General features: G+C 36.8%; 1 protein-coding gene and 1 long non-coding RNA gene across 2 annotated transcripts in view; one reads left to right on the top strand and one right to left on the bottom strand.

Moving 5' to 3' along the window:
• LOC129755689 (helix-loop-helix protein delilah) overlaps positions 1 to 20,385 on the bottom strand; it is a 195,814-nt gene that overhangs the window by 7,734 nt on the left and 167,695 nt on the right. The gene's annotated exons all lie outside the window — the stretch shown is intronic.
• LOC129755690 (uncharacterized) lies at positions 11,355 to 12,084 on the top strand. The gene is made up of 3 exons (XR_008739306.1): positions 11,355 to 11,611; positions 11,680 to 11,802; positions 11,856 to 12,084. It is a non-coding gene; the product is annotated as an uncharacterized LOC129755690 (long non-coding RNA).

Genomic DNA, 20,385 nt, shown 5'->3' with positions numbered 1-20,385 from the left:
AAGCTCTTTAATACAGTATTCAGATTAAAGAATAGATATTACAGATTTAGTAAAAGTTTTTATAGTCTTTCATGAAAACTATATGACATTTGATATACAAAAGATGACTTAATTAATTTCTAAGCAAAACTCAAAACACTGTCACAAAGTTTTTGGTTGACTCACAAAATTACAGACTATTGTTGTCTCAAATATGAATGTTTTCCCCGCAACCTACATGTATGTCGTGATCGCATTAAGTTTGCCTTTAAAAAATTAAAACGAACAAATAGAAATAAAATATTAAACCAGTTAAAATTCATTTGGATCTGATCCATATGCTCTTTGTTGATATAATACTGTTGAAAATTTATTGAAACTTTGTTACTGCTTTATCATAAAAATAAAAACAACAGAGTTCCATCAATTACCTTGAAAATATTGGTAGAGACATTTCATACAAACAATCTAACATGTGTTTAAATGCTGACACTGTTGATACATTTCATGTTTTAAAACTAAGAAGGAAGTTTCTTATCAGTTTTCAACATTTTTGGTTTTTATTTTAAATTTTCTGAAAGCCCGGCACTGCTTAGAACGTTTTTTTATAAACTTGGCGTAAAGCATTTTTGCATCTTTAAATAAATAAAACATTTTTGCATCCTTTAACCAAATTCCACTTTTTCAATAAAAAATACAGTGATTACTTAGCAATCTTAAATTTCTTGTAGCTGTATCCTTTTTGAGTCATTGTACACTTGTACAGACTTTAATTGTTGTGGAGCGTTAGTTCGAGAGCTGAACTGAAATGTGTAAAGTTTCATGAAAAAATATCCTCTTAGAGAGAGATGGCAGCTTGTCAATGCTCTTTTGAATGTCACTCTAGCTTAAATTCAAAAAGTTGCATCGGAAAGTTTTAGCAATAATCAAATCTCGCATAAACCTTGCAGTAAGGTTTATTGAGCTTAGATTTTGAAACTGATTCAACAAAATATCAGTATTTGTGCTCATACATATTTGGTAAGTGTAGCTGTGTCTATTTTATTACAATTCAAAAGTATGATGACTAATTTACCGGAAATACCGGTTTTTTACCGTCCTAAAATCCGGTATTTCCGGTAATGGAAAATGAACGGTTTTACCGGTTTTACCGGTTTCGGTAAAACCGGTTAGACCACCCTACATTGGACCCTTTAATCATGTTATTCTCATAAATTTACGGGAGGTTTATATATTTCAGAAAATTTATTTATAGTTCATGAATTTTTCTATAAGATTCAATGAGTATTTTTAACACATGTTTCGCATTTATTGAAAGAGTTGCAAAGATATGGATCATCAAAATTTCTAACTTTGAACCTACTGTTCCTATTTTGGTTTAGAACTGGTACCTTTTATAGGACCTAGAAATAAAATTCATGTAAAAAGTATGATTTTTCGGAAGTAAATAAACAATCTAATAAAAAATGTTATCTGCAATCAATTATTATCTTTAAAAATAATAAAGCTTTTTAAGGATTAAACACACTTAATGTTGTTATATTAAATTGTTATGAATATTTCAAAAAAAATTCACTCTTCGTCAGCTCTATCAGCAGAACAGGAACTGAAACTTTTTTTGCTAACTAACTTTCAGTTTATTTGCGTAATGCTGACAGAAAATGTTAGGAATGTTCAATACTGGTTCTGAATTATGCCCCAATTGAAAATTCGTACCTTTGTTGAATTGTTGGTATTATAACAATGTTTTGGTGATGTCAGGTCTAAAAACGGAACATCAAAGTCGAAAGTCTCCTATGTTTGAACCCCTTGCTAATTTTCCGGGTTTTCCATACGTTTCCATTTATTTAAGGAGAAATAGGTAGTATGGTGCATATTCTTTACAGGGAAAGTAAATTCCCTCAAAACTTTGGCTTGGACAGTAAAAAAACGTTATTTTTCCTTCTTCACTCAAATTTCTCAAAACGCGCCCCATTAATTGGACTGTATGATTAATCACTGACGAGGAGGTACAGTTTTAAAAACCTTGAAAATGTTCTCAGTTAAACTTTTGATGGCAAACAGTGGCATGATAGAATTAAAGAAGAGTAAGAGTTTATTGCGAGCATAGGAGTATGTTAATTCTATGCTAACAAAATGATTTATTTAAAATTTTCGGCATTTTCGGACTAAAGTAGGCTCTAGGTCCAAAGTAGGAGCACTCATCCTATATAGTTACCCCGTATCTTGCTGAAGTGGAATACATATGAACACTGCTGTGTGCTAGGGTGAAATAATTCTTTTAAAAAATCATATCACACACTATGAAGCATCAATTTTTTAACGTAAGACTCATAAAAACAACATAATTACCCTACTGTTTAAGTCAACAAAGATTTTTTAAGAGCGTTCGAAAACATGAATACAATTTTTTTCAAAAAGCTTTTTTTATGAAAAAAAAATTGTAAGTTAAAGACATTTTAGTTTTTTCAAGTCTATTTTGTATTCAAATTCTATCTATGGGATGGGATGAGATGGGGTGAAAGTACGTTTCCAGATTTCCAAAAACATAGAACAATACTATTCAAAACTCTGACGTGGGGTAGAAGTGATTTTGATAGCCTGCATTCAGCCTTTTTTCCAAACACTTCGAAAAAAAAATTAAGTCAGATCTAATAACTTTTTTTCTTAACAAGATTTGTAGACTGGTTGTTTATAGCTGTAAACATAGCTTCGATGATATTTTCGAACAAGAGTCTACTCTTCTTAAGAAATTAGTGAAGATCGTAATAAAACAATATTTTTACTTAAAATATTGGTACACTTTATTGACATGAAGGCAACATCCATTGGCATAGAAATTTTCAACCTTCGCAAGCTATTTGTTCGTTTCAATATGATCTACATAGGAGAGCGTAGCAATTCCCAAGGTTTCGTTCTGCCCCGAAGTCATCTTCCTATAATGCACGTCAGCTGTAAGAAGCTCATTAATTCCTGTTAGAAGGTGTTGTTCACTTTTCACATTTCCAACAGATTGCTCCAACAGATCAGCCCGCAGTTCATCGTTCTCACGGATAATCCTACACGGTTCCATTAGCCATAAATCACCGCCCAAATGAGGGCCCCCACAATTGGAGAAGGCGTTAGAGTCGAGGTGCCGATTAGATCGACCCTATCGCGCTTCAATAATCGATATGCGCCTCAATAAAGTCGAGAAGAGAAGCGAAAAAAAGCTGCTCGCCGATCGATAATCCTACGCGGAGAGGTCATATTTTTTAACCAGCGACTAAATCCGAAACACCCGCATTCATTCGCATGCTTAGGAGCCCGGCAGCCCTTTTAGCGCCCAGTCTTAAACGATGATGGGCGACGAAGCCCAACAATAGCAATAATGGCGGTGCGAGAGGTGCGAACCCGATTATTTACGATGACACTAGAGGATCCCGGTCGAAATTGCAAACTCCTGCAGCTACGGCAGCATCCAAAGGGCGGTCAACGCTTTTTTAATAGGATTTTTTTGTATTCATCACTTGATCGTCGTCGGTCGTTATAATAATCGTTACCAGCTACAACCGTGCCATCGGCAGCACCCGCAATTTCAAACTTATGCGTTTGATTGGATTGTCCTCCACGTTCCATGTGTGTATGTTAGAGGCAGGAACGAGCCTCTGCAAGCCAAAAGGTGCATCGCCGTCACAAGGAAAGCGGAGGACATGAGATTATTCGCCAGAGAGACCCCGCCAGAGGGCAGTTGTTTGTGGTTTCACAATCGATAATGATGATAGTCGTAAAGTGTGTATGGGACTAACTCCGGTGAGTTTCACCAACAATCGAAAAAAGGCAAATCATCATATTTTCTCGCCTTACGGAGGATCGGCAGACGCCAAATGCTTGGCGCGGAATGTTGGAACTCAATACATTCTGGATTATTGGATTTCCCGGAAATTGGGATGCCGGTGAACTGCATTCAGCTTCCTAGTCGTTCGAGTTAATGTGAACTCAGAAGATCAATTATCTAACAGCAATATCTATCTACAAACTCGTTCTAAACCCAGATTTTTGATTTTATTTCCAAGCTCATTTCTAGTTTTTTTTTCAAGTTTATTTTAAGCTTTTTCATAGAGAAAAACTAGGGCTGAATTGTATTATTTCCAGCTTGATTTTGGAACTGTAATTTAAATTTTAAGCTGAACAGAATGCACAATGTACATACATCATCATATTAAATGAGCTGATTAAGCTCTCCTGGAACTGTTTCAAGGGACTATTGGTGACTTTGAAGTGTTTCATTTCCGTTCAAGAGCTCTACAAAAATAATGGTTTTAGAACCCTACTCGTCGTTTTACTGTTCCCACTGGAATGAGGGAGGGTGTCAAATATTCATAGAAACATGTTTTGTATCGTATACAGACAAAAAGGGATCCTTTTCCCTCGTATCTACATCCCGTGTGCAGAAGGTAGGGGTTACAAATCATCTTGGAAACATTTCACCTTACTTGATTCCATTTGCCAATTTATAGTTCTCGAGTTGAGCGAACTGCAACTCTTGAGTCCCCTCCTTTCGAGTTTGAAAGATGGATTTCAATGTATGAATTTCGTAAATTTATTCCGGATTCACAATCCTCACATGCTAAGTTGGCTACAAAAACGCCACGTATCTACATTACAACAAACTGTTCTTCCTGAATATCTTCGAGACGATAGTTTTCATATGTCAGTGAAAAGTCTAGGTTTGCCATCTATACGCAGGTTGTGCAAATTGTTTGAGGACAAGGTGAATAGAAGAGGGCCCAGGTTGCTGCCTTGGGGAGCTCTAATTGGCAGGGTTCCCAGGTTATGGCGGCTGAACCTTGAAGTTTTGTGGGTGTATCATAATTAAAAATAATTGGTTTCCATAAAGCGGACCATAAGTAAACTACACCAAATTTGTACAAATGGGATGGGGCACTGCCCAAATGAGTGCTCAAATGGTTTGAGTAAAATCGATCGGGATCGAAATATTTTGTACAAAAACCCTCTGTGGCATGGTGTATGTTGCTGTTTGTACAAAATCAAGGCTTGTTACTCAGCCCCAGCCGGGGTGGAGATGGTTTTTTTTTTGTTGGCGTTGCTGCTTTCGCCAGCAATCGTTTGTATTTGCGCGAAATATATTTGTATCTTGTGTGGGCGAGCATTCAGGGTCTGGCAATTAAAGTGCTACATTGGAACTAACAAAGAATTTTATCAAAACAAAATCTTTTTATTTCAAATTTAATACGATTTACATCAAAACAGATCTTATTTTTAAAATCCATTGGCGCCTTTCGATTTTTTGTCCTTGAGCTTAACCACTCGCTGCAGAAACTCAAGGCACATATTCTCAAAAGACCGCAGGTGGTTTTTGTGGTATTTTATCCGGAAATTTTGTCCCAATCGAGTCTGAATTGTCAAAAATTAAATTTGAGTCAACAAACTTGACAGAATTAGTCAGAATCAGTTTGTGTCGGAATTTTCAAGTGAATATAGTCGGAAATCATATCTGAAACTTGTCAGAATAAAGTCAGAATCAATTAATAAGCTTGTGGCGGAATTCTTAGGTGAATATTGTTGAAAATTTTGTCTGAAACTTGTCAGAATTAAGTCTGAGTGTCAAAATAAGCTTGTCTGAAATATTGTCAGAAATTAACTTAGAAGAAACTTTGTCAGAAGTCGAATCTGTATACAAATCGTCTGAAAAATTATCAGATGCCTGTGTCAGAAACAACGTGTCAATTTATGGTACAAAGTGTCTGAAGGTACAAGTCTGAATTTGTCCGAAAACTGAAGCCTAGGTCAACTAATTTTGATTCTGTATTGGACGAGTTGGGTCCGAAGGTGTCTAATTTGTCAGAAATTGAAAATTTGATATTTTGTCAGAATTTTAGAAGAAACTCCTGCACTTCAACAAGAAATACGCTCACGTAAGTTTTTAAGTTAGAATTTCGTCAGTTTTGGAAAAAATTGTCCAAAGGGGTAGATTGCTCGGAAATTGTAAGTTATTTACTTATTTACCGAAATTTTCTGCAGTTTCAGCTCTGAAACGTCAGAGTGTTAGAATTTAAAGTTGAGTCGATAATATTTCCAGTCAGAATTGTGAAAATCGTTGAGTTGAAGATGCTACAAAAGAGAATGGGACAAATAGTTCTTTTTTTGGGCAGTGTTGAGCGATTCGTGAAAAATTGACAGAATTGTGATGAGTGGCATGAGTGGCTCGAAGCATTGAAGCCAGTGTTTAATGAGTTTCAAGATTATACATTTAAAGGCATGTGGGGCGGAATGAAAACTAGAGAGAATTTATTTATAGAAATTTGAAAGAAAGGTGGATAGACAGGCATTAGTGCGCCAATAGGAGAAAGCTAGATAGGTGTTGAAATTTCAAGCTAGAGGGCATGTTCATGAAAAGCTCCCATGAATTGTCCCGCCTTTGCTCCACACTAGCTAAACTAATTACTTTTTCAAAATTCACTGGTAAAGTTCGACTTGTTCGCCCTTGAGTTTAACCACTCGCTTCAGACGGTAAAGGAACGCATCGTATTAGGCCCGCAGGTGTTCTTGTGGTACTTTATCCCAGGCTGTCACGAGATGTCGCTTCAGGACCTCCACACCTTCATGTTTCTTAGAGCAGACTTCGGCCTCCAACATACTCCAAACAGCGAAGTCCATAGGGTTCAAGTCTGGCGAACTCGCCGGCCACTCGGAGCAAGAAAAGAACCCTGGAAAATGTTGGGCAATCCAAAGTTGGATTTTTTTCGCTTTGTGAGCCGGCGCCGAGTCCTGTTGGAATACCCAATCCCTGGAACCAAAATGTCGACGTGCCCACGGTTTCTGTAGAACTAGTTCCCGATATGTATTTTGGTTGATCTTCACTCCTTCAGAGACAAAATCCAGTGGAGTCTAGCCATCACGGGTGATTCCAGCCCAAACCATCACCGATGCAGGTTTCTGTCGCCGGGTGGCCGTCAGCAAGTCGGCATGGCTTCGTGATCTGTCTGGCAACCAAACTCTGTCGTTCTGTTTATTCATGAACTGCTGTACGGTGAAGAAATCTTCACCGTGTTCCTCGTCGGTAAACACGATATTCTTCAACCTTCCTTCCGCGGTCTTCTTCAGCAGCGCCTTCGCTCATTTTACCCGTTCTTGTTACTGCTTCACCGTAAGGTCTTGAACCTTTTGGATCTTGTAGGGCTTGGTCTGAAGTTCATCTTTCAGGATCCGACGGAGATTTCGATCCGATATGTTGGGATCCTCTGCCAATTTAGTGGCACTACGACGAGGATTTCTCTTAAGGCGCTTCTTGCCATCTTCGCCATGGTAGGTTTCACTATGTCCTTCTGCCGTTTGCCAGCTAGGAACAAGGCAACCACAGCGCTACGTTTCTGTTCGAGATCTATTTTTCCGGATAACACCTGATTACAAAAGTAATTATTACATCCAATGATAGCTAAGACTTAATGTAAACAAAGCGACGAGGGGTCGTTCAATACTGTTTCGTGTGCATCGAAATAATTACTGTTGAAGTAATGTAGCTGTTCAATTGCCATACCCTGTAAAACATTGAGAATTTAAATTTTTGTATGTTATTATCATAAATGATACGGTCAAAATTTGGTCAAGGGAAAACGCGTGTAAATCGGTGAAATCGTTTATTTAAAAATCAAATTAAATTTCTTTTTCAAGTTTAATTAGTAGGTATGAAATTAAGGAAAAATATTCAGTTAGGCTTCCGCTTTTCCAAATCCGAATTGCCGGGCTTTACGCTTAACCCCTGCCATCAGATTTTGTACAGCCACCTTGTCCACCTTCTTCGCCGCAGAAAGCCAGTTTGCCTTGAACTGCTGCTCGTCCTTAGCAGTTTTTTGGTCTTCTTTAGGTTCCGCTTGACAATAGCCCAGTATTTCTCAATTGGGCGGAGCTCTGGCGTGTTGGGAGGGTTCTTGTGCTTGAGAACCACCTGCATGTGTTGGCGGTGTATCACTCCATGGCCTTTTTACCGTAATGGCAAGATGCCAAATCCGGCCAAAACAGTACGGAACAACCGTGTTTCTTCAGGAAAGGCAGCAGACGTTTATTCACACCCATTCACGTAAATTTCTTGGTTGACAGTCCCGGAATCTATTAAAATGCTGCTTTTCAAGCCACAGGTACAGATGGCTTGCCAAACCAGATATTTCTCCGCGAACTTTGACAGTTTCATGTGCTTGAAAATATCTGCTACCTTTCCCCTTCCTTTTGCCGTATAAAACTCCTGTCCCGGAAGCTGCTTTAACGTAGGTTTCGTCGTCCATTACCACGCAGTCAAACTTCGTCAGCATCGTCGTGTACAGCCTCCGGGATCGCGCTTTGGCCGTCGTGTTTTGTTTATCATCGCGATATGGAGTCACTACCTTCTTGTAAGTCAATTGTCCGGCTCGTTTTTTAGCTCGATGCACGGTTGTAGACGATACATCCAGCTTATTTGCGGCATCTCGGAAAGAGAGAGGTTAGCCCGATCAGGAGGGAAAAACAAAATTATATCAAAATGAGATATTTTGATACTTACTTTTTTCTATCTTAATGAGTTATAATACAGTACTCGTAGGATGTTAAAATATCTCAAATTATATCAAAAAATCTATACGATCATAGCTAAATTATATCAGTTTTTGATATGCTCCTATCAAGATTATATCTCGTTCAGATAGCATAGTTTGATATTGGACAGAACAAATTATATCAAAATTATAACTTATCAAGATCTGAGTGCTTCGAGAAAATTTTCTAGTGGAAGGTCAATAAACCACATTGTTTGATAAAACCATGCCCCATTTTTGGTTTCCCAAAAATTTGATTCAATTTTATGAATCTGTTGAGCAAAACTCGTTTATATATAGGACGTTTAGGCTTCTCAGTCATGTATTTTTGAACAAAAATTAGAAACAGCACATTTTCTCAGTGTCCTATGTTTCGGCCATGATCTTGGCCATCATCAGGGATATCTATAAATTTATTTCATTGAAAACATTTTGTTTAACATATTTGAAGAAAAAAAAATCGACTTACAGAGAGTGTACTGTTTGTCAATTGGTAGAATCCTGGCTATTGTATTGTTTTTGTTTTTCCTTGTTTCCTTCCGATCAGTGTAAATTGAATAATTAATCACTTTTGAGAAATGTTACGGTTGTTTTTAACTTGTCTGTCTTCTAGCTATCACTTCTTGTTCGATGTTTTATCTGTGGTTACAATTATTGGAGATGGATTCTGATGTGTTGGTTATCATTTGTGTTGATGTGTAAGTGAGATGCGTTTGTTTATGCTATGGTTGAGTGTGGTTTGTTGTTGATCATACTTGTTTTGTGAAGTTTTCTCCCTCTCTGAATTTTCGTATTTGATAGTAGTCCCGCTTAGATAACACTAACACCCTGGACATCTTTGCGTGAATTTACTGCGTGTGGTTCTGTGACAATATGAAAACATTCCAGCATGTCCAATGTGTGGGGATTATGTGTCCGATCTACAATGTTTACATTTTTCAGGTCAAATCGGTGCTTGAAAGTAATACAGTGTTTAAGGAGAGCAGTTTTCTCTCCTAGCTGTATTACTTCCTGATCTGTGTATTCGTGGCCAACTCGAAGTAGCTTCTCTAGGGTGTTTATGTTCGATTTGTGTCCATACATACGTTGCGTGATGCTGTTAGTGGTCTTTCCCACGTATCTTCCTGGGCATGTTTCGCATGGGATCGAATACATACAATTGTGGATCTGTGATTTGCTTATGGGGTCCTTCATTTTAGTGAAAAAATTATTGACGGTATGGGTGTTTCTGTTGGCTATTTTGATGGCTGGATATTGGGTTTGTAGGGCCTTGCTTCTCTGTTGGCTTAGACCTGGTATGTGTGGTAGCGAGAAATACGTGATTGGTTTTTCGATGATTGGTGGTTGAGGAATTGGCGGTGGTGATGGAGGTGCAACAGGAGGTGGTGATGGTGGCGAAGATATGGCTGGTGGATTCTCTTCGGGCTTCTGTTGTTTGTTTTGATATGTTCTTTCGTTCTGTGTTGTACGGCGAAATAGACGGCTTATGAGTTTTGGAGGATAGTTGTTGCGTTTGAGATGATCGGCGATTATTTGTTGTTGTTTTCGTGTTTCCATTCTGCTGCTGAGTTTTGTCACTCTTTGTATGAAATTGGATGCGACGTTTATTTTTTGGTGCATACTATGGAACGACAGAAAGTTTAGCATTCTACCTGAAGAGATAGGTTTGCAGTACCATTCGGTGTCCAGTGTGTTGTTCTGATTTCGAATGACTGTCATATCTAGGAACGGGAGACGGCCATCGGTTTCTTCTTCTGCGGTAAATTGTAGATGTTCATCATAGCTGTTGAATATTTCTAGTGTTGACTGGATTTTATCTTCTGGGAGAATAAGAAATAGGTCGTCCACATATTTTTTGAGAATGATGACAGGAAAATCTAATTTGTTGATAGATGTTTCGAGAAGTGTGTTCAGTACGATATCCGCTAATATGGGAGATAGGGCACTACCCATAGCTGTGCCAAATTTTTGTTGATATATTTTAGTCCGGAACATAAAGTAGCTGGAGCTGGTTAGGAATTCGACTATTTCAATAAAAAGGTCCAAGTTGATGTCTGTTACCTTTTTTATGATGTCCCAGTTTTCTATTATATCCCTTATTACTAGGTTTATCGGTAAGTTAATGTAAGGTTTGAGTCGTTGACTTAGATGTCCGTGTTTCAGAAAAAGTTGTACGTATATCAAAATAAGATATAATCATTTTATTTTGGGACAATCCGAAAAAAATCTTGATCATTGAATATGAGCTCAACCCCATTCAATTTTGTCAATCAGAATAAGATATAATTCAGATTGGAGAAACTTAAAATCGAAAATTTGGAGTACTTAATTATAACTAAATCAGATGTAAATATCTTGGTGAGATACGTTTGAGTTATTATTTTGATATGTTCTCCTGATCGGGAGGGTTTCGCTTGAAACTACCAACAATTCTCTTTGTCGTCTCAGCGGCTTCCAGTTTTCGATTTTCCCCCGATCCAGACTTCCTGGCTGTCGACAAACGTTCCCCAAACACTTCAATTACATTTGTAACGGTTGATTTGGCAACTTTTAGCGCCCGAATAGCAAAGACCGTGGTAATAATATAACCGAACAGTGATTTTCAATCTAACAATAAACTTCATCCTTATTTCTAGATCTTTGTCAACCTTTGAAAATTTTGAAATCACCACATTATGTCAAGTAACCGTGAAATGTATCGTTAATTCATGATGTTTCACAGTTGTCGAATATATCAGAAATATGGTATCACAATAATATACTTATGATTTATATTGTATCAGTGAACTTCATGGTAAAAAGCAAGTCCAAACCAAAACGAATATAGCTAAGCTTTTGCTTTTTTAACCTATTTACAATTTTTCGTGTAATCGTTTCTCGAAATGAAGGGTAAAATACATTTTTCGTGTGATTTTTTTTTGTTTACGCGCCATTTATCCGGACAATGTTTTCGCCGTCTTCGCGGATTGAAAAAACTGAAAACATGGATGAATTCAGGAGTTCAGATGGGATTGAACTGACCGGATTTATTTCGGTAGTTCCTCGCTCATCTTTCGGTGTTGATGGTGAGTATTTTTTTATTGAAATATTAATAAAAGGAACACAATTAGAACTAATCAAAAACTTTTTCCAGGAGCTTCCGGAAAGTTTCTAAGCTTCTGCTTAAGACGATGGGCCGCAATTTTAGCAGAAAGATGGTACTGGTGGATGATCCGGAAAAATATACTGGATCTGGATGGTTTCTTTGAGTAGTAAGGTGAGAAAATTGTCTATTTTATAGTGATAAATTCACAAAGGTTTCTTTCTCAGGTGCCGCGCAAAAGTTTTGGAAGCCGAAAAGAAAACGAAAGCATCGGAGTACGGCGGTACTAACTATGATCTGCTTCATGAGAGAAGATTCAAGACGGTAACACACGGTAATGACTTTCACCAGAGTCATTTGCAGATATTGTGAAGCCACCAGAGCCCGGCCATGTTTTTACCACGCCCAAAGGATGAGCTGCATAACAAAAAAAAATATGTTGTGATTTTTGTTAAATATGATTAAGAACATAATAAATTATATATTAAATTTCTTTTTTTCAATCAATTCCGATCTCGAAAAAATGTATAAAAATTAATTGAAACTGTGAAATTTTATGGTCGCGGCATTTATTATTAATCATGAATAAACAATGATGATCATCGTAGTGAAAACAATAAAAATTCAGCGAAAAACAATCAATTTCACAGTATTATAGCGAAAAAATGGAAGATGTTTTAACCATGAACTTCATATTTATCATCCCAAAAATGTATGGAAAAAAGTCGATTTTTTCATTGTTAAGTTGCTTAACAACCCCCTTTTTTCATGGTAAATTTTGCCATAACCATAAATTTCACTGTCAAAAACTATGATTTTGACAGTACATTCAAGGTTTCATGTACCATGATTCACATAGTGTCAATCATAAAATTCATGGTTGCGTGAAAATGAAATTCATGATCTTTTCACAATGTTTTTCTATTCGGGCGATTTTGCCAGCTTTTCGTGCGAGTAGCTCGGATTTTCGCGATGCGCGAGCAAAATTTTGATTCGCTGCTTTTCTTCCTTGGACGGCATTTTGACAACTGAAGAGTGAATTCCACAATCAAAATAGGGCAACATTCTTCACACACACACACACACACCTTCAAAATGAGGGGTGTTCAGGGTTTTTAAATGCAAAATTGAAAGAAATACGTCAAGTTGATATTGACCAAATTTTGACCGTATCACCCTTTATGCTAAAAGTTTACAAGCTCGCTGAAATTTGATGGCGTAGTTCAATTCTACATTATTCGGTTGATTTCATGTTTCTATAAAAGTTTATTCCATTCCTCGAATTTTTGGTCTACATAATTAAGTTCATATGTTTCCATTTGATAGTAAAGATTTTTAATGATCGAAAACATATGGCTCAAATATTTCGTGATGTGCCAATTTGGAAAATTTTCGGTTTTGATTTGATCATAATATATAGCATGCGATAATTTCATATGAGCTGAATTTTGCACCAGAAGTCAATAGAGATGTGCTGAGATCTCCTTAGCTTCACTTTTGACATCGATTTTAACATTTAATTTAAGCTTCATATAAGCATGGACTTCATTCATTTAAACAATAATTTATGGTTTATTTTCAATTCAAAGCTCAAACTTGAAAAAATAACTTTTTACATGAAAAACAGAAAATATGCCGTTAAAAATGTTAGGATATTGCAACAAAATAGCACACATATAGTTTTTCAGTTTTCAAAAGTTTTTTTAAGGAACAATCCTTGCCATTAATATTATGCGAGTAGCGAGTCCCCTTAATATTAAACTTTTATGAAATTTGAACTCAAGTCATCGTATTGTTCAAAAGTACAACTCGAGAAAGACTCTCGATCGTTGTTTTCCAACTTTTTGATTCGAGATTATACTGACAGATTTCTTTGTTTTTCGAGTGAAATCACATTATTCTTCGTATTCGTAATGAAACGCTCAGAACTTTTCAATTAACTTTTACCGCAGCATTATTTATTCCTCAGTAAAGATTGCAATCTTCCACGAAAAGGTAATAATCATATTGGCGATTTCAATTGTCATCATATATGCACTTCTCAGACTGCGGCCCATTAAGCGGACAGAAACAGAAAAAAAAAACCTGAAGGCATCCGTTCCATCCCTTCGGATTCAGTTGCCCTGTTCCATCCCATGACGAATGACTTGATGACCTACCGATGCAACTCGAAGTGGCCTTGCGTTGGTGGTGGTCTCGAAAAAAAAAGACTTGCCGCTGATGGAAGTCTGCACTTTCGCGAGTGTTTTTGTTGCGTTGTCGCATCGTTACGCGGATAATTAAATTAACGACACGTCCCGGCGCACGGCACATTGCCTGACGATGATGCGTAGTCCTCGTCTCTCGTCTGTACCATCTTTTAACGCGCAGCCGCGCCTCACGAAATGTTTGCACTTTTCTGCAGAACCGCGCATAATAAGCTGCAAATCGGTTTCTGCTGCTCCGTGACCGAATGCTACCTGATTGTTTGTTTGTTTGCGTAACTATTGGCAACGGCGATGTTGACTTTTGACCGTTAAATTGTACGCAAAATATTTTAACTCTTTAGGTACGCGGTAATTTCAATCATCGCAAGAAGGGCTTTCAGCAAGTCGTAAGATGTGGGTTTTTCCTCCACCCAAACTTCAATAGCTGAGATGCATGATTAATTGATCTGAAGCATAGTGTACGTTTTATGTCATTGCTTTTACCGAGTGCTATTCCCATCAATTCAGTGCCAGACTTAGGCTTTGGGAAGACGTACAAGTTTATTAAAAAACTATTCAAATTGCTTTCAGATGTAAAACCTTATTTGCAAATGGACTCCGTTACAAAGCTTCAAACATTGTTCAAATAAAATCATCAGAAAGCTTCTTCGAGGGAGGGTTTCACACAATCGGCTCCCCTTGAATCCGACCCTACATCAACTCTGCGCAAAACTGCCACCCGACTCCCACTGATGAGGCGTCGCGTCGTGGTGCGCGGGAAACTTCATTTGTGCAATACCGTCAAAATCAACACAACTTGGCTACGCACCAAAAGTGCAACCGTGACCAGCTTCTCTTGGATGATAAACGACTCAAGCGAGACTCAAGTCGCTCCAGCAGCCTTCGTTAGTGGCGACGGATGTTTGGCCAGATGCGATGCGAAGTTAATCGACATCTCCACCGCTGGCTGTGCCATTTTCCCAATCCGAGATCCGAAACGAGACATCCGGAACGTCGCGCGTGAGGCGTACTGGTCTGACGGGGCTGAGGACTCAACGCAAGTAAGTGCGCATAACGTGATTACGCGCAGGTCGTGACATGCCCTCCTTCCGTTGGTGACCTCTCCTGGTGGCGGCTCTCGAAGTGAGAACCGTTTTGCATTTTCAGCTCCGTTTAACATTGGCAGCTTCCAGCTTCCAGACCAAGCAAAGATGCCAATAAGCGCGGTTTGGATAAATTGGTGACATACTGGCTTCCAGCAGCCGCAACTATTATTCTTCCAACGAATTTGACTTGGGCCGGTCGATGGGGCCTGACTTGACTTGGCATGACTTGATTTGCTCGGACATTGTCGACGGCGGAGGCACGTTTCTGATCTGGCAAGTATGTAGGCCGATGACGGAGCTGCCGCCTTAGAACTTTTCAAAACCATGAGAAATAGGTGGCATATTCGTTTGAAAAGGGCGATTGGTCATAAATTACGTAGCATTTCACAAAATAGCATGCTTCCATTGTTGCATATGGCAAAATTGGAAAAATCAATATATCATCTACCGATTTGAAACTAAACATAAAACGAGTTTTTTTACCTGTTAGATATACATGCCATCCTTCTAAGTTCAATAATTTTTCGCTCATTTCATCGTCAAATGTTAAAACACGTCTGATGTTTGTACATTTGACTGGTCAAAACTTCACCGAAAAAAATTGAAACGTGATGAGGTTCATTTTGGGCTCAATAGCAACTGAGCAAATTTTGGTGGTCTAAGTTTCGACAAGAACAGTAGCTAAAAATTGAAAGTAATTGAACAAATTTGATAAATCAACTACCATATTTTTGATTTAAAACCGATAATGAACTATCCGTTCATAAACTGACATCAAAACACACATATACTTGGTTGAAAAATCTACAAGAGATGTCAAATGGGTTAGGTATAAAATTCGTTTCTTCCATAATTGATTAATCTTAGCGGCTCGAAACTTTTCGGAGAACGAGATCCAACATGATACGGTGTCATATCCATATCTGTATTCGTGGATATGACGACGAATATAAATAGACAACGAAGCAGAATAGCACGTCAATCGATTGGTCCGATGTTCAAGATTCCACATCGGTCATGGTAGAAGAGAAATTGCTGAGGTTCATTCCATGATAAATTTGGAAACGCGTATCGCAGGCAAGGTTGGCGGAAAAATTCTGTGTTTTTGGAAAAAAAATTCTGATTTTCTGTGATTTTACCCAAAAGTTCTAAGACGGTTTTCGGTAATGGAAATAGCATTTAATTCATTTAAAAGCTATGAAAAATTGGGATTTTTCACAATTTACATGGGATAAATCAATAAACATCACCAATCTTATCATATTTTTCAAGGCAAAATAAGAAATAACATAAATAATTCACAGGAAAAAATATGCTTTTGAAAATAAGAAGGTACAAAATTTAAAAAATCTGTGAAATCTGTGAATATTTAAAAAAATCTGACATAGATTCTGTGATGAAAATTTGCTCAAAATTCTGTGAAATTATTATTTTTTATGGGATTTCGGCAACCTTGATCGCAGGAACCGCTTCAGGACTGACTCAGAAAATTTCAGCCCGCCAATTGAATTTGGTTGCCTGTATTTGAATATTGGGCTCCAAGCAAGCAGTCTATGTAATGCGCTATTGAGTGGTACATTTCCAAATGGTCTGCATAAGCACTAGTTCAGAACCGATTAATTAACAAAGATTGTTCTTGAATAAGTAAAACAGTAGAGGACCCAGATTCCTCCCTTGGGGGACCTCAGAAGTAACAGTGAAATGTTAAGATTAGTTGTGGCCCTGTCTGACGAAAGCAATTCTGCCTCGAAGCCATTTTACCAGCCAAGTTGGAAACCCATTTTAACCAGTTTGTGGATAAGGAAGTTGTGGGGAAGCTAATCGAATCCTTGACAAACTCCACGCACTTAATTTACATGAATTAAGTAAATCTCGGAAAGAAAAAAAAGCCATTTTAAATTTACATGACCATAACATTGGAACCGTTTTGGCTCATTCTTCCTTTTGAATTTTCGAATCATTATTTTATCAACCTCTAGCCATCAGTCTTATAACCAAGCATGTTAATTGGAAATGTTTATGCTTATGATACATACACAACCAGATCTTGTCAGCGTCCCGGTGAGTTATAAAAGTACATTTACTTCTCATCTTAACTTGGCCGGGCCCACTGTGCAGTACTGGACGCAGAGACAACTGGAACATAGGGAGGAAGAAACGTGGACAACAGTACCACGTCTCCATGATTATAAAATGTTTGAAATATTTACGTTGGAAGCACATTTGCAAAAAAAAAATAGTGTGCTCTTTGACGTTGGCCCTTGTGAGTTCATCCTTCTGTGGGTGGAAATGAAGTTTTTTTTGCACAGAAATCCAAAATAATGCAGTATAAATTAAATCAATTGATAAACTGTAATTGTTTAGTTACTTTGCAGTAGGTTTAATCAAAATACATGTCTTGGATTACTGTGCACCATCATCTCTGATCATTTACCTTGGATATAGAGGCTTTACTCGCTCTTGAAAAGAAAAATTGAAAGTACAGAAAAAAATTTATTACCACCACAAAATCTTTGATATTAACTCTTCCAAAAGATTTTGGGGAATAATTGTGAAAGTATTGATCCATGACTGACGCAGTATCTGAATAATTCCAATGTGCCGTCGAAGACTTGAATAATAACGAATAAATTTATATCATTCAATAACTTTCCGCCAATTTAATTCTAGCATAGAAAACTTTGGTAAATACCGGAAGTACATGGTACATGGAACATGGAACTTGATTAAAAAAAACGAGCACATAAACAAACTGTCGAATTCTAAGACACAACCGAATTCGGAGAATTCCCATATTTATATTACTATTTATGACGTAATGATTATGCGCATCTCACTTTTCTTCCAGCTATTTGTTTTCAAATCATAAAAGTTATTCCAACACAACTTTATAAAAATAAAAATGTTTCCGACATTGCACTTCTTTAGTTAAAAAAGTAGGTTGAAACAGAAAAAAAATCCTATGCACCTCACGTCTTTTCATAAATTAATAAACGGTATTACAGAATTTTCAAATTTCGAAGGCTCCTGAAAATTCTCAAGTAGAAACTCTCGGATTGCAACATCAGTTCAGAACAAATAAATAAGAAGCAGATATACTTGAACCGATACACACCACTTAACGAGAAAACGGGAGACAAGAATAGCGCTATCTGGCGACAGAAATGGATGTATTACACTGTGAATTTTTTCGGAGCTTTGATCAGAGATGACAGGTGTCCTGATTTTTCAATCGACAATCTCAAAAAGTGTGGCATAGCCTATCGAAAAAGCGGAAGTAAAATGAGTACTTTTTGAATTAATATAAATTATTAACAGCGCAAATTCTCTTAAAACGTTATCCAAACCCTCAACCATCGTGATTGTAATATTACTATGGATTTAGTGCAAAGTTTTGAAAAACGAATCAATGAAAAAGGAATGTTATTTGACTCAAAAACGTTTAGGTCAAACATTTGTAATAAATGACTCATTTATTATGACTTCATAAATAACGAAAAATCTATTGAATTACGATACTCACGATCAAATCTGCCAGCATAGATTTTAGAATTTTGCACTTCATAACTTTTGACTTTTTGACTTCCATTAAAGTTATTTTATCTCCATCTTCATTTCGAGTTTTAAACGATCCGTTACCAACAATATTTCATACAAAACGGCAAATCAAAATTAACGGAAGCTTAATAAAAAAAATTAGCTTCGAGACGAATATTAAATCTAGATAAAGTAATACAAAATGGAAATTCAAAATGTATAGAAATTGGAAGCGCGCACTGTCGCTTCGACTTTGAACTTCCATAACTTTTAACTCTAATAATATTTTTGATCAAATTTTTACGGAATTTTTAGTATGACGGAACGAAAAAAAACAGGTTCGACCACCAAGCATGAGTGAATTCACGTACCGTAATCCGGGGTAAGATTGATCACTTTTTTCAATATTTTTCGATTATTTTTCTGTTAAGGGGAATGTGGCATGTTTAATATTTTTAAAACCAGTACTGGGCTCCTATGAACGTAAAACATGGTTGCAGAAATATATTAGACTTCTTTAAATTTGATTTAAAAATCGATTTATTCTCTGTTCAGAATTTGATGCTTTGGGGTGACATTGATCAGTCTCTATTTTGACGGTTTTATCGAGTTTTCTTGATCATAAAGAAAACAAAAAACCATAATAATAAAATTTTAAATGCTTGTTCATCAATTTGACTTAGTTTTTAACCTTTTCTTTTAAAAACATTTTTAATCGAAAAAAGAACACTGATGCTGCATACATTTAGGGGCAAAAGTTATAACAATTGCTAAATAGTTTTAGCTTCAAAATACAAATGATATTTTACCTTCACACGTTCTTCTAGGCTCACCCACTATTACCATTTTCATTATTTCTTCAAAGTTAACCATTTGATAGGGTTCATAGCCATTTTTCCAATACGGGCTTACTCTTGGAAAACGTCCTTTATTTTTAAATATAAAAAGTTTATCACTAAATGCCTATAAAAATAGCACTACAACTACACAATTACAAAGAAAAAAAGTTGTTCTTTCACATTCAACAACTCGTTCGCTTCTAAATGCTTTTTGGTATCATCAGGAGAGCTGTTTGTTTGCGAGCCTTGGGAAAGATAGATATTTTAAGATTGTGAAATAACATTTTTACTAGCAGAAAACAAATTTCAAATACAAACCAAATTTTGCCTATTTGATACTCAATTAATAGGCTTTCAAACGTAGAAAACAGTTTTCAAAAGTTCAAACTAGGTATAGACTTAGTTATTGATGATTATTTGGCACAATTTCATGTTGATCAAAGCTACCCCGGTGATCAATGTTACCCCGTTTTACGGTAACAAAATTTGGTCCTTCGTTTTTCTCGAAACAATGATGTTGGCGCATTCGCCCTTTTGACAATTGACAACGATTACAGGTTAAAATTTCAGATTATTTTATATGCATTATATTGAAGTATGTTCCACGTGATCCTTTCTTTTGCTGGACATTTATTACAAAAAATATTAAGTATTGAGTAACTTGGCATCCACAGACATAACGAGAACAACTTTGATCGCACTTTCATCAAATTGTTTATACAAGTACAGATAGAGAAAGAAGAATGATTTTATCTGCTCATGTTAAATGAATAACCTCGGTCGGAGTAATGGAACTGACTGATTGATATTTATTGATCATCATTAAATGGAACTGTAAGCCAAACTACATGACAGATAAAATTTTTACCCTAAAAGGGAACATTCTTCAATTCAGCATATGGATTCAATTTTCTATTAAATTTTGGTAACATATTTTCTTGATGCAGGCAACTATTACAAAGGTGGCCCATAGTCACCCCTTCTAAGGAGTGAAATGGGCCAATTTTCTTTATCTTGTAACTTAGAGGGGAATAATGGGCCACAAAACGTAGGTTATCTTGGGCCACCTAAGTTTTGGTGTCTTTATAC

The sequence above is a fragment of the Uranotaenia lowii genome, chromosome 3, assembly GCF_029784155.1.
Source record: "Uranotaenia lowii strain MFRU-FL chromosome 3, ASM2978415v1, whole genome shotgun sequence".
NCBI lineage: Eukaryota > Metazoa > Arthropoda > Insecta > Diptera > Culicidae > Uranotaenia > Uranotaenia lowii.
Note: the sequence above shows the minus strand (reverse complement) of the source record. Positions and strands in the feature narration are given on the sequence as shown.